Raw genomic sequence first — 12,329 nt, forward strand, 5'->3', positions numbered from 1 at the left:
GACCGACAACTGTGGCACAGTTGCCTTAAGGGAGGGGATCATGTCAGGGTTACTGTGCCTTTAAGCAGGGATTTGCATAGGAACTTTCTCATTGGTTGCCTAGGTTATAAGTTCCACCATTTTCTGTGGCTCCTTGCTTAGTATTTTGTAGTGTAATCTACCTTTACCTGAGCCCAGCTTGTGTTCCTATTGCAAGCCTCTATTTTATGTGAGGTTATCTCAAACTTAATTGACTTTAGATTCTGGAACTCAATTGCAGAGAAAAAATGTTTAAAGGGACACTCAATCAAAATTAAACTTTCATTATTCAGATAGAGCATGCCATTTTAAACAACTTTCCAATTTACTTCTATTAACTAAATGTGTACAGTCTTTTTATATTTAAACTTTTTGAGTCACCATCTCCTACTGAGCATGTGCAAGAATAAGTGTGTCACATGGTACGTGTATGCATTTGTGATTGGCTGATGGCTGTCACATGGTACAGGGGGAGTGGAAAAAGACATAACTTTTAAAATTGTCAGAAAGAAAATCTGTTACTCATTTGAAGTTCAGACTAAGTGCTATTGCATTGTCTTGTTATCTTGCATTTGTTGATTATGCAAATCTACTGTGTTGACTGGTCCTTTAAATGTATCACTGTTTCAAATATGATTTCACTATTGAGAAGTGAAATCCCAGCAAGAATAGTGCAAATCAATATGATGGAAAATATCCCTATGAGGATTGATTCATATGTTCCTTAATTAAGAACACTGAAAACACATATGGTATGTGTAAAATAATAGCATAAACAGATTATCGAATACTTCAATTAATATGTTGCAGACTGAAAACAGATACAAAGATACAGGGTGCTGAGAATGTTAATTCAGGAAATTGGTAATCCTTATAACTCCAATAGGATTTTATAACACAAAGTCTTACAGCACCTCTTAGTATGGTAACATTTAACTGAGGAGTATCACTTTAAGCGGATTAGACTTGCTTGCAGTTATTCAACTAAGTATGGAAATGATACTTTGTAAGAAAAGCAACAAAAGATACTTGCGGTTCAGTTTGGTTAATCCGCCCTCCGGTCAGCTGACAATGATAGCCGTTACTCCTGAACGGTACTTGCAAACAAAGCAGGGGGAGAGTATTGAGAAGTGAGCTGATCTGTGCGGCAAACTCCGGTCTGATGCTTTGAGGCTCTGTAAGCTGAATTAGCTGCAGCAGAGGGAGAAGTGGCAGTTTGCAGCTGCTGCTGCAGATTCAGTGTTGATTCAGCACAAGTAATAGTGCAGGTGAGGAAGGTTTAGTGGAAATTAGGAAACTGTAGCGAAAAATTCACACTGACTTCCTTTTCTGAAAACTGGCAAATAAATTCAATAGTAGGTGAAAAAAGGTTAAAGTCCACTTCCACTGAGAATAGATATAAACTTTAATTTGTAATCCAAATAGAGGCTTACAATAGGAACACAAGCTGGGCTCAGGTAAAGGTAGATTACACTACAAAATACTAAGCAAGGAGCCACAGGAAATGGTGGAACTTATAACCTAGGCAACCAATGAGAAAGTTCCTATGCAAATCCCTGCTTAAAGGCACAGTAACTCTGACAGATAACTTTTCTCCTTACTATTGATAATTCCATCCCTACTCCCTATAGCAATAAGTTTGATAAGCTCTTTCCTGAATATATCAGTTCGGTCTCTGTCTAATTTTTTATAATATTCTTTATCTAATAATATTCTTTGGGCTTCTGCGATGTAGTCATCATAGTTTTGAATAGCAATTCCTCCACCTTTATCAGCTTGCTAAATTATTATGTTGCTATCGCTTGCTAAATTATCAAGGGCAATTTTTACATTAGGCCAAATATTTCCATGTTTGCTACTAACCTTAGGGAGTTTCTCAAAGTCTTCCAATACCAAATTTTGAAATAGATCTAAATATGCTACGTCCACTTTTTGGGGTTAAAATTAGAGGGCAATGATAGATTGGTATGGATGGTAACTTCAAATAGTTCTTCAGATAAATCATCAGGGCTTACATATAATATGGGCATATCCCTTTGGGACCAGATGCTATCCGTTAGGAGAGAGACTCCACTGATTTTTTTGTAGTTTTAATTGTTTATTAGTGAAGTATCGCTGTAGAGACAATTTCCTAGTAAATTTGTTTAAATCGACAAATAGTTAAAAAAAATTGTGTAAATTAGAGGGACAAAAACTGAGCCCCTTTCCCAAAATCCTAACCTCATCATTACTCAATATTTTATCAGATCTGGTCTACTATGGCCGCTACATTGATGATTTGTTATTTATATGGAAGGGTCCACCAGAATCCCTGGAAGTGTTTAGGGAAGAAATGGATAGGAATGATATGGATATTCAATTTACATGGAATGTACAAAAAGACAAAATTGACTTCTTAGATGTATCCCTAATGTGGGATAAGAACAACAATTTTCGATCATGCACATACTTTAAACTGGTAGACAGTAATAATTTTTTAGACTTCTATAGCAACCACTATTCAAGTTGGAAATGAAATATACCGTATAGTCAGTTTAGACGAATACGTAGAAATTGTACAGATATAGAGACTTATGACACACAAAGTCACATACTTAAAAACAGATTTAAAGAGAAACACTTTCCATAAACAATGATTGAATCTGGATTTCTGAGAGCACGTTCTCTCAATAGAGAGGATATGTTCGTCCAAAAAAACTAATCTTTGTGCAGCCCAGAATATGAAAACACATTTATAACTAGATATAATAACAACCATAGAGAAATAAAGAAAATTCTATCTAAACATTGGAACCTATTATTAAGGGACCCTGTATTCAAATGAATTTTGGAAAAGAAGCCCAAATGTACTTTTAGGATTGCACCGACTTTGAAAGAAAGACTGGCCTGAGTAAGGTGGTTATGTGCAAACGTGGCCTCAACTATAAAAAAACTACGTATGGCACAGTATGTAATAAGTACAATGTATCAAAACTGGGACTTATAGGTGCCAACATAGCCATTGTCATATGTGCCAGTATATAACAGACGGATCAACATCTATTACATCATTTAGCACGGGTGTAACCTTTCAACTATCACAAAGAATTACTTGCAATTCTGCATATGTAGTATATTGCATATCTTGCATTTGTTGCCTACAATATATAGGCCACACCTGTAGGAAGGTACGACAAAGATGGTCTAAACACCTTAGATGCATAGAAAGAGGCTTGGATAAATATAGTACCTCAAGACATCATACTCAAGCACATGGCACTGAGGAATGTTTAATGAAAATTACACCATTAGAAATTATTCCTATCAATAACCTTCACAATAGAATGTCTAGGCTCTGCCAACGTGAGACATATTGGATCTATAAATTTGGATCGCTTTACCCAGATGGTCATAGATACTGGGGCCTTCTAGATTAGATGTAATTTTCACACACACTTTATCACATTTATCACACAATTGTCCATATGACCTAAGTTTATTTCTACTAGTAGTTATTATTATTTATTTTTTATCACCACATATAGTAGCCCATATATTTACAGCAATAGCTGCTTATTTTGATAATTCCTTTTTCCTTATACTATATTCGAACACTTATTAGGTTAGTTTAATGGCTACATTATAGGCCATTTAAACATTTACAATAGTACACATTATACATTAATATTTAGTTATAACATGAATATTATATTATTATTTCACCAAAGTTTATATATTGTTTAAGAAATATTCACGTATGGGATCATAATTGTTGATTCACTTCACTGTATTATATTTTCACTGTTAGGTACACATTTATTTTTTAAACCTATTTTTGGGTCATTCACTCAACTGTTCTATTTTTTTATCTAGTTTCTACGCCTGTAGCGATACAATTAGGCTATATTCTGAGAATTTGTGTATCGAAACACTAATCTAATAATATACAGGGAACTCTTGTCGACATATCATACCCTCAAATGATAAAATTGTGTTTTTCGTTTGAATGGATATGAAAGTTGGGTTACGTATCATCTGATTTTTATATAATGTCTGTACAGTTTCTATCAAGCATTTATTATATGGGATGTTAGCTGTATGCAATAGGTATTTGCAGTGCTATTCTTATGTTTGCGTTACAATGTAACCTGCTTGTGATATGTAACAAAACAGAGGGAGGTGATCCCAGAATTGCTGGGAATTGCTGGGCAAAAGTTCTAATGTCACCCAGCTGACCTTGTTGGGTATACTATAGAAAGAGGTCAAACGAAAATTATCAATCCTTGGATTGATGGAGTGTACACCTATATAGCACTCATTCCCTAATTGATAGTGACAAAAATTGGACAAGAGCTGTGTCTCCTTGGAGGAGAGTGTGCGTGGGGATGTTTATTAAAATATAACCTTTATTGGTAATCTTTTAAAAATATACGGCAACAAACACAATTGACATACAAACTTTATTAAAAACACAGGTTAGGGTCTTAATAGATTATTATCCGTTATTCACAGGAAAATGAAACAGAGGGAAGTACAAATTGGCGTAATAACCTAATCAATAAATCCAAATATATACCTAAATCCTCCATAAGCCCAAGTGTACAAATTTTCAACAACATCGTTTGTAAAGAGATATCCAATTTACAAGTCAAATCCCCTCCAACAAATTTAACCAAAGGTGAAAAACGTGCTCTAGCCGAAATTCAAAAGTGGGATGACATTATAGTCCGCCAAGCGGACAAAGGTGGTTATATCGTTCTCTGGCCTAGAGAGATGTATCTAAAAGAAGCCAATTCACAATTAACCAATGAGACTTGTTACAAAAAACTGTGGAGCAACCCTACGGAACAATTTTTAACACAGTACAAGGATCTCATTGCTCAAGCCAAAATGAATAACATCATCAGTGAAAAAGAGAAGAAATTCCTGACTGTAAACCATCCGAAAACAGCCACCTTTTATTTGATCCCCAAGGTACACAAAAATGCCAAACATCCTCCGGGTCGTCCCATAGTGTCTGGTAATGGAAATTTGACAGAAAAAGCAAGCAAATATATCGACCAGCGATTAAGAGAATTTCTAACAGAAATCCCTTCATATATAAAAGACACTATGGAGACACTTCAGCATTTACAAGGTATCCAATTAGGACCCACATCTTGGCTTGTCACTGCAGATGTGGAGGCTCTCTACACCAGTATCCAACATGAATTAGGGCTGGAAGCAGTTCGATACTACCTTAATTTACAAACAGAAGAAGATGACAATCACAATAAATTTGTGTTAAAATTACTTGAATTTGTACTCAAAAAGAATTACTTCGTTTTTAACGACCAATTCTATCTGCAAACAAGGGGGACAGCCATGGGGACAGCGTGTGCACCCACATACGCCAACCTATTTTTAGGTTGGTGGGAGCACAACACTGTCTTCATTGACGACAATGATGAATTTACTAAACATATCCCCCTCTGGCTAAGGTACATAGATGACATTCTTTTTATCTGGGAAGGACCTAAGGATAAGTTGAACATGTTTCTAAAGACCCTAAATGTAAACAGGTTAAACATTAAACTAACCTATGAATACAGTCAGACAGAGATATCCTTTTTGGACTTGAGAATTTTTAAAAAAAGTAATAGCATGGTGGGGACTGATTTATACAGAAAGAAAACGGCCACCAATACTATCCTATACAATACAAGTGCACATGCACCATGCACAGTTAAATCACTTCCAACAGGAGAATTTCTACGAGTCAAAAGAAACTGTTCAGAACCAGACTTATATAAAATAAGAGCACAAGAAACATCAGATCGCCTTAGCCAGAGGGGGTACAGTAAATCTCTCATTAAAAAAGCAAAGGATAGAGCAACAAAAACAGAACGTCAGAATCTATTGAAACCTAAGATTCGCACTAGTGACAACAAAACCAGATTAGTGTTAACTTATAACACACAGAGCAAAGATATAATTCAAATAATCAATAAACACTGGCATATCTTGCAAGCAGACAATACCTTGAACCAATTCCTAGGATCCAAAGTTGACATCAGTTATCGACGCACAAAAAATCTGAAAGATTTAGTGAGCCCCAGCCATTACACTCGTAAAAAGAAAACTACTGCCAGTGGCATACAAAATGGATCATACCCATGTGGGAATTGTATCAGCTGCAAATTCCTGAAAAAAACAACATCAGTTACAGACAGATTTGATAAAAAACATCCAATCAAATCTTTCATCAATTGCAACACTACCGGCGTAATTTATGTTTTACAATGTAAGTGTCCCAAAAAGTATGTAGGGATGACGACACGTAAATTACGAACAAGATTACAAGAACATGTGCGCAATATCAGGAATGCAGCTAAAGACTTAAAGAACAAAAAGGCCATCTCATCAGTAGCACAACATTTTTACAAATTCCATCAAGGAAAGGCAGAAGGGCTTCTATGCTTTGGTATTTATAAAACCAACCTAGGAATTAGAGGTGGAGATAAAGAAACAAGTTTATTACAATGTGAAAGCAGATGGATTTATCTGCTTAACTCCATACAACCTAATGGGTTAAATGAACACAACAATTACTTTTCATACCTGTAGATATAAACAAGATGACAAATACCAGTAACCGAGAAAACAACTTATAAATAACTTTGGAAAAAGCAAATTATATCATCATACAGACTATAAATGCATCAGTCACTCAACATGGATTATATATCCATCACTCTTCACGGACACCTAACATTCGTTATCTGCCTTTATGACCACTACTAAGCAGATATTTAATTATCTATTATTCACAATTATTTAATTTCTTTTCTTTTCCTTTTTTTTCTTTTTTGTATCAATATCACGATAGTACCAGCACTGCTTTGTGCTCACATCACACCCACTTTCACTCATACCTCACATGGCACTGTATCACTTTATCGAAATAAATAGTTACTCTATTAGAATTCCCATTTTTATAATCTCTTATGTTCTAGGTACGTATCTCAGTTTAAGTTAACACCATCACCTCTTGGATTCACATTTAGTCAACGTAATAAGACTTTTATCTCAAAGTACTTTTCCTCAATTAACATAACACCGTGCAATATGAGAAACATTTGACAGCACGTTTCATATCAAACTACAAGTAGGCAGTAGAACAACTCCTGACCAAACTCACCATTAAACTCACCAACAATGGAAACATAAAAGTAAATGTAAGAACTAGCCGTATGGAGACTATTATAAATATTCAAAATCATTTAATAGTGTTACTATCAGTATTTATTATTTCTCATTTTACACATTATTAGTATTATTCTCCAATTATACTGCTGTCAGTGTGTTTTTTCTAGATATTTCTCATCTTAATCCAGCCAGATATCTACATTTCCCTTTCAAGTTAAAAAGTTTTCAGTATAATCCATTATATTATGAATAATCAAAAATCTTCTTTGCCAGTTTATCTGTACCCATCTTTATATTACAAGATTAACATTCATTATGAATAACCTGCCAGTAATAGAATCTGTCATAGGCATATTCAAAATCATAAAAACATAGACCACAATCACAAAAAACAGTTTTTGAGAACGTTTATTTAAAGAATAATTTAAGAAATTTCAGAAGATCTTTGCCTTCCCAATGTTCTTCCGGGGGTTTTGTTCCCCCTTTCATTAGAATAAGATGTGCAGATTTTTCTTACTACAAAACTACATTGAGATCCGGAATCTTTATAACACACAATGAATGAAGGAACAGCCTTACCCAATAATATTCCGCCTTTAACACACACAGGCTGTCCCACATTCAATGATTGGTTCCTCGTCAGGAACAATCTGATTGGTTCTTAACGTCCAATAGGAGGAGTAGTGCCAGCCAATAAATAGACATCAGCATGGCCGCGCCGTACCCTTTGAAAAAGCCACGTTAGTGGCGAAACATGTTAGGGAATTGTTTGTAGAATGCCAGTTAGCATTTTTTAATCAGCAGGAATAGAGGTCTTTATATTATATATAACTATTGTGGTTGTGCACAATATTAAGTAAATTTACTTGTAAACGGAGTTTATTCAGTAGCATGAGCATTTGATATTAGAAGCCTAGAACTGGCCAACGGCCAGATTTATGGAGCTCTAAAAAGATATATACAACACTGTCAATATTTAGCGAAGCACCCCACGCCAAATTGACAGGTATAGCCTAGGATTTATTAAGCGGTTAACATTATTAAAAACCAGATATAGATACGGTATCACAAGGATTGCAAATACTGCAAGTAGCTATATATGTGATACATTAAGCTTAGACACATGTGATACATTAAGCCTGGATTTTGTAAGCGGTTAATATTGTTATACACCAACATAGATACAATATCGCAAGTATTGCAAATATTGCAAACAGTTATATAGGCGATACATTAAGCCCAGATATAATAATGCAAGTACTTAGCGAATTACTTTAAAAAACAACCAGTATCAAAAGCAAGCATTCAGCAAGCGGTTAGGAGTACGAATATCTAAATACACAGAAAAAACCGCCAATATTCAGCAAACTCACACCACAATACCGCTAACAACTCCTAAGGCCTAAGAGGACAACATGCTTTAATTACCTAAGACCACTTAGTAATAGTTGATACATACTAAGAGCATCATTTTCATACCAGAACAGCTACTTTCTTGTAACATTAAAGCATATTCACAAGAATATTATAACTCTTACATCGTAAGATCCTAACGCTAAGATCCAATAGAGCTACTAAATTACTTAAATATGCTACTGTTATAACAAGTATAGTACACACTATCAACTTTAAAAATTCCAAGAAATTTAAAAAATACAATTTCTGTGTAATGATTCAAGCACAATGTTTGTGAATACTTAAGTATTGATAAAGATACGATCTAAGATATCAAGCACAATGCTTGTGATTTAAGCACAATGCTTGTGCATACTTAAGTATTGATAAATACACGATCCAAGATATCACAGGGGTTAATACATTAACTTACCGACCAGTATTACTATACTATACACAGAAAGTACTTTCAGTATCTATATAGTTAGGAGGCTACTTAAAACAGCAGTATACATATATTTCCCACAATATCATACTGAAATAACAAGACAACTACTAGGAAATTAAGCAGTGTCTCACCAAGATACATATGAAATGCAATTTTACAAGCATTAATAATAAATATTAGTGATAACATGGAATATTTACGCTAATACCTTTAATATCAAAATTTGATTTGAAAGTTGAGTCACAGATCACTCATATAACAACAGAGTAAATATCACAATACCACAGCCTTCTCAAATATAAGCTCAAAGTATAATAAATCACTATATAATCACTGGGATTAACCTGACCTCCAACCCAAGTAATTTCTGAAACACAACACAACCACGTAATGTACTCCGTGAATAACGGATAATAATCTATTAAGACCCTAACCTGTGTTTTTAATAAAGTTTGTATGTCAATTGTGCTTGTTGCCGTATATTTTTAAAAGATTACCAATAAAGGTTATATTTTAATAAACATCCCCACGCACACTCTCCTCCAAGGAGACACAGCTCTTGTCCAATTTTTGTCACTATCAATTAGGGAATGAGTGCTATATAGGTGTACACTCCATCAATCCAAGGATTGATAATTTTCGTTTGACAAAACAAGTACACAGCACCTCAGCCAATTTTTTAGGTAACACTACCAATCTGGTTGGATATTTATACCATATTACCAGAACCAGAAATCACTAGGCTACCCTAAGTTGTAAATTTAAGCAGTGCCATTAGTATCCCCCCCTTTTTTTCTTTATAGAAAGAGGTAACTGGCTGGGAGTATGCTTAGAGCATATTACAACATTTAAATCAAAGAAAAAACCCTATTGAGAGAATAGGGAAAAGTATGCTCTTTCTACACATAAAGTATATATTTTTCCACTTAAAATTTAACTTTTACTAGTATTAATTAAAAAAGGCAGCAGAAATAGAAGTATCTGGCGTGCCAGAAAAATAGTTAAAAACACATCTCTGTAACTGACTTGTACAAAGTACTTCAATGTTGCTGATTTTAAGTTGTTTATCACATATGAGGAGGAGGGGAAAAATCAATGATATTAGGTAAATGTAAGAGCCTCTATTTAGGAACTGTGTCCTGTATTGCCCTATATTAGGGTAGATAAGCCACTTTTTTTACACTAAATAAGCTATAAATCCTTTCCCCATCCTTCCCACAATATGGCCCGAATGTTACAACAACAAATAAAAATATCAATTAGTAGATAGTCTAAAATTAACAGAGTGCAGTTCAAATAAACATGAAGCCCCTGACGCGGTCGCGTTTCACTTATACGCTTCCTCAGATATGTGATATGTGACTGACGTATGTGAGACATGATTGGTTTATTTATCCACACCTTCTATCCGGATTCGTAGAGATCATTGTATGCCCTATGGGGGTTGTCCTACATACGTCATGCACAAATCGCTCTTAATTTTTACGGTCTACTTAGTCTGCAAATATCCACCATTAGCGGATTTTATCAGTTACACTCGAGAGTATACACAAATTACTATTTTTGTTATTTTCTTGGTTATTTTTGCAAACTATTTGTGTATGTCGGACCATTGAATGAATATATGGGCCATAAAGATTTAGTGTATATTTATCGCCAAGAGGCCAGTTATATCATTTATATGCCCTTAGGTACATTGGTTAGGTGATTGTTACATTGCACTTCTATTGTATTTGCCGTTTTTATATTGGGGATTCTGAGATTCTATTGTTATTATGTGCCTATATCACATTGTATAAACATGTTTAGATTTCTATTATACTTGAGCACTGAGCTTTGTAATCAATCACCTGTGAGATAGGGAGTTTCCCTTCTTCTTGTTGATGATTGGTAGTGGGTGAGTATATCTGAGACTCTGAGTGCGCTCTGTATTATATGCCTGAGGAAACGGCACGATAGAGGCCAAGAAACACGTGGCAATTAATACTGTTGGTTTAAAGCTTTGTATTTTATTTTTTGTACCTTATTAATTCATAAATTAACTTTTATGAAATGAAGCACTTTTTGAGTCTCTTTTTGCCACACTAAAGACTGCTTGGAACATACATACCTGGGAGTCATATGGTGATGTGTACTGGGCCACTAATAGTCCAGTCTGTGTTATTTGCATCTTTGGGTGCTTTACCTAATGTGAGTATCGTTCTATTTCGGTTTCTCCATACAGGGTTAAGAATACCTTACTGATCTGCACTAGGAGTCACCCTTCTTCTTTCTCCATCTTAAATACCATATATGCAAGGGTATGTGTAGAAATTCAACTAGGGTCTTTATGAGACCAAACACTAAAAAAAAACAGTGAGAGCCTAAAATCATGAAAAAAGAAAAGGAGATCTTACATACAATCCCTCAGGCAATGTATAGTTTAAATTGTCTTATATTATCTTAGATAACCTGTCTTACTATAAGGGAAATAACATTAGAGCATTGAGGACAGAAGATTTAATCACTTATATTAAGGAATATATAACTATGGCACATGCATAGAGTTAGTTAAGATATTACAGAAAAATATTGAATATTTGCCTGTATATATTGTCTAGTTTCCTTAAGACAAGTGTACTTGAACCTTAATTGGATTTAACAGAACCAATGAATATATTTACTTGGCACCCAAAATCCAGATAACAAACAATAACTAGACCTTGATTTTGAGACATATAATGTCAGTCACTAATATAGTGCTTATACATATCGCATTGATGCTTAAATAAACATTATTATATTGCTTCATTATCCCATATTTGAGTAACTATTAAGCATCCTTCTGTCAAATAAGCTGTAAATAAGTTAGATTCAATTAAAAAAATTATCCAGAGAGTTATATAGCTCAAAATATTCTCAATAAAGATATCTACTTGTCTGCCATACTTCTAGACATAGGATATAAGTACGTAAATGTTTATACAATTAGCACAGTCAACAAGCATGTAAAAAACACTACATAATTATTCAGAGCTAATTAGGGACAGAAGTTCTTGTAGAGAAGTTTATCTACAAGCTTTATATTGAACCACCTCTTATTCCAGAGGTTACCTTTCAAGAGTCCTTGTTTTATATTTTTACCAAAAGAGAAAGGCCTGACAAAAGGGCCTGTAGAAATGACTGTATAATTAGGACTAGATATACAAGTCCCTGTATACCAGCATTTTAAGATTTTTTTTTAACCAGAACTTGACAGGGGTGTTTATAACAAAAAGTGGACCCAATTCTTAGGGTTTTCCAGATTTAGCCACTAAGCAGA

The sequence above is a fragment of the Bombina bombina genome, chromosome 5 (genome assembly GCF_027579735.1).
Source record: "Bombina bombina isolate aBomBom1 chromosome 5, aBomBom1.pri, whole genome shotgun sequence".
In the NCBI taxonomy this organism is placed as follows: Eukaryota; Metazoa; Chordata; class Amphibia; order Anura; family Bombinatoridae; genus Bombina; species Bombina bombina.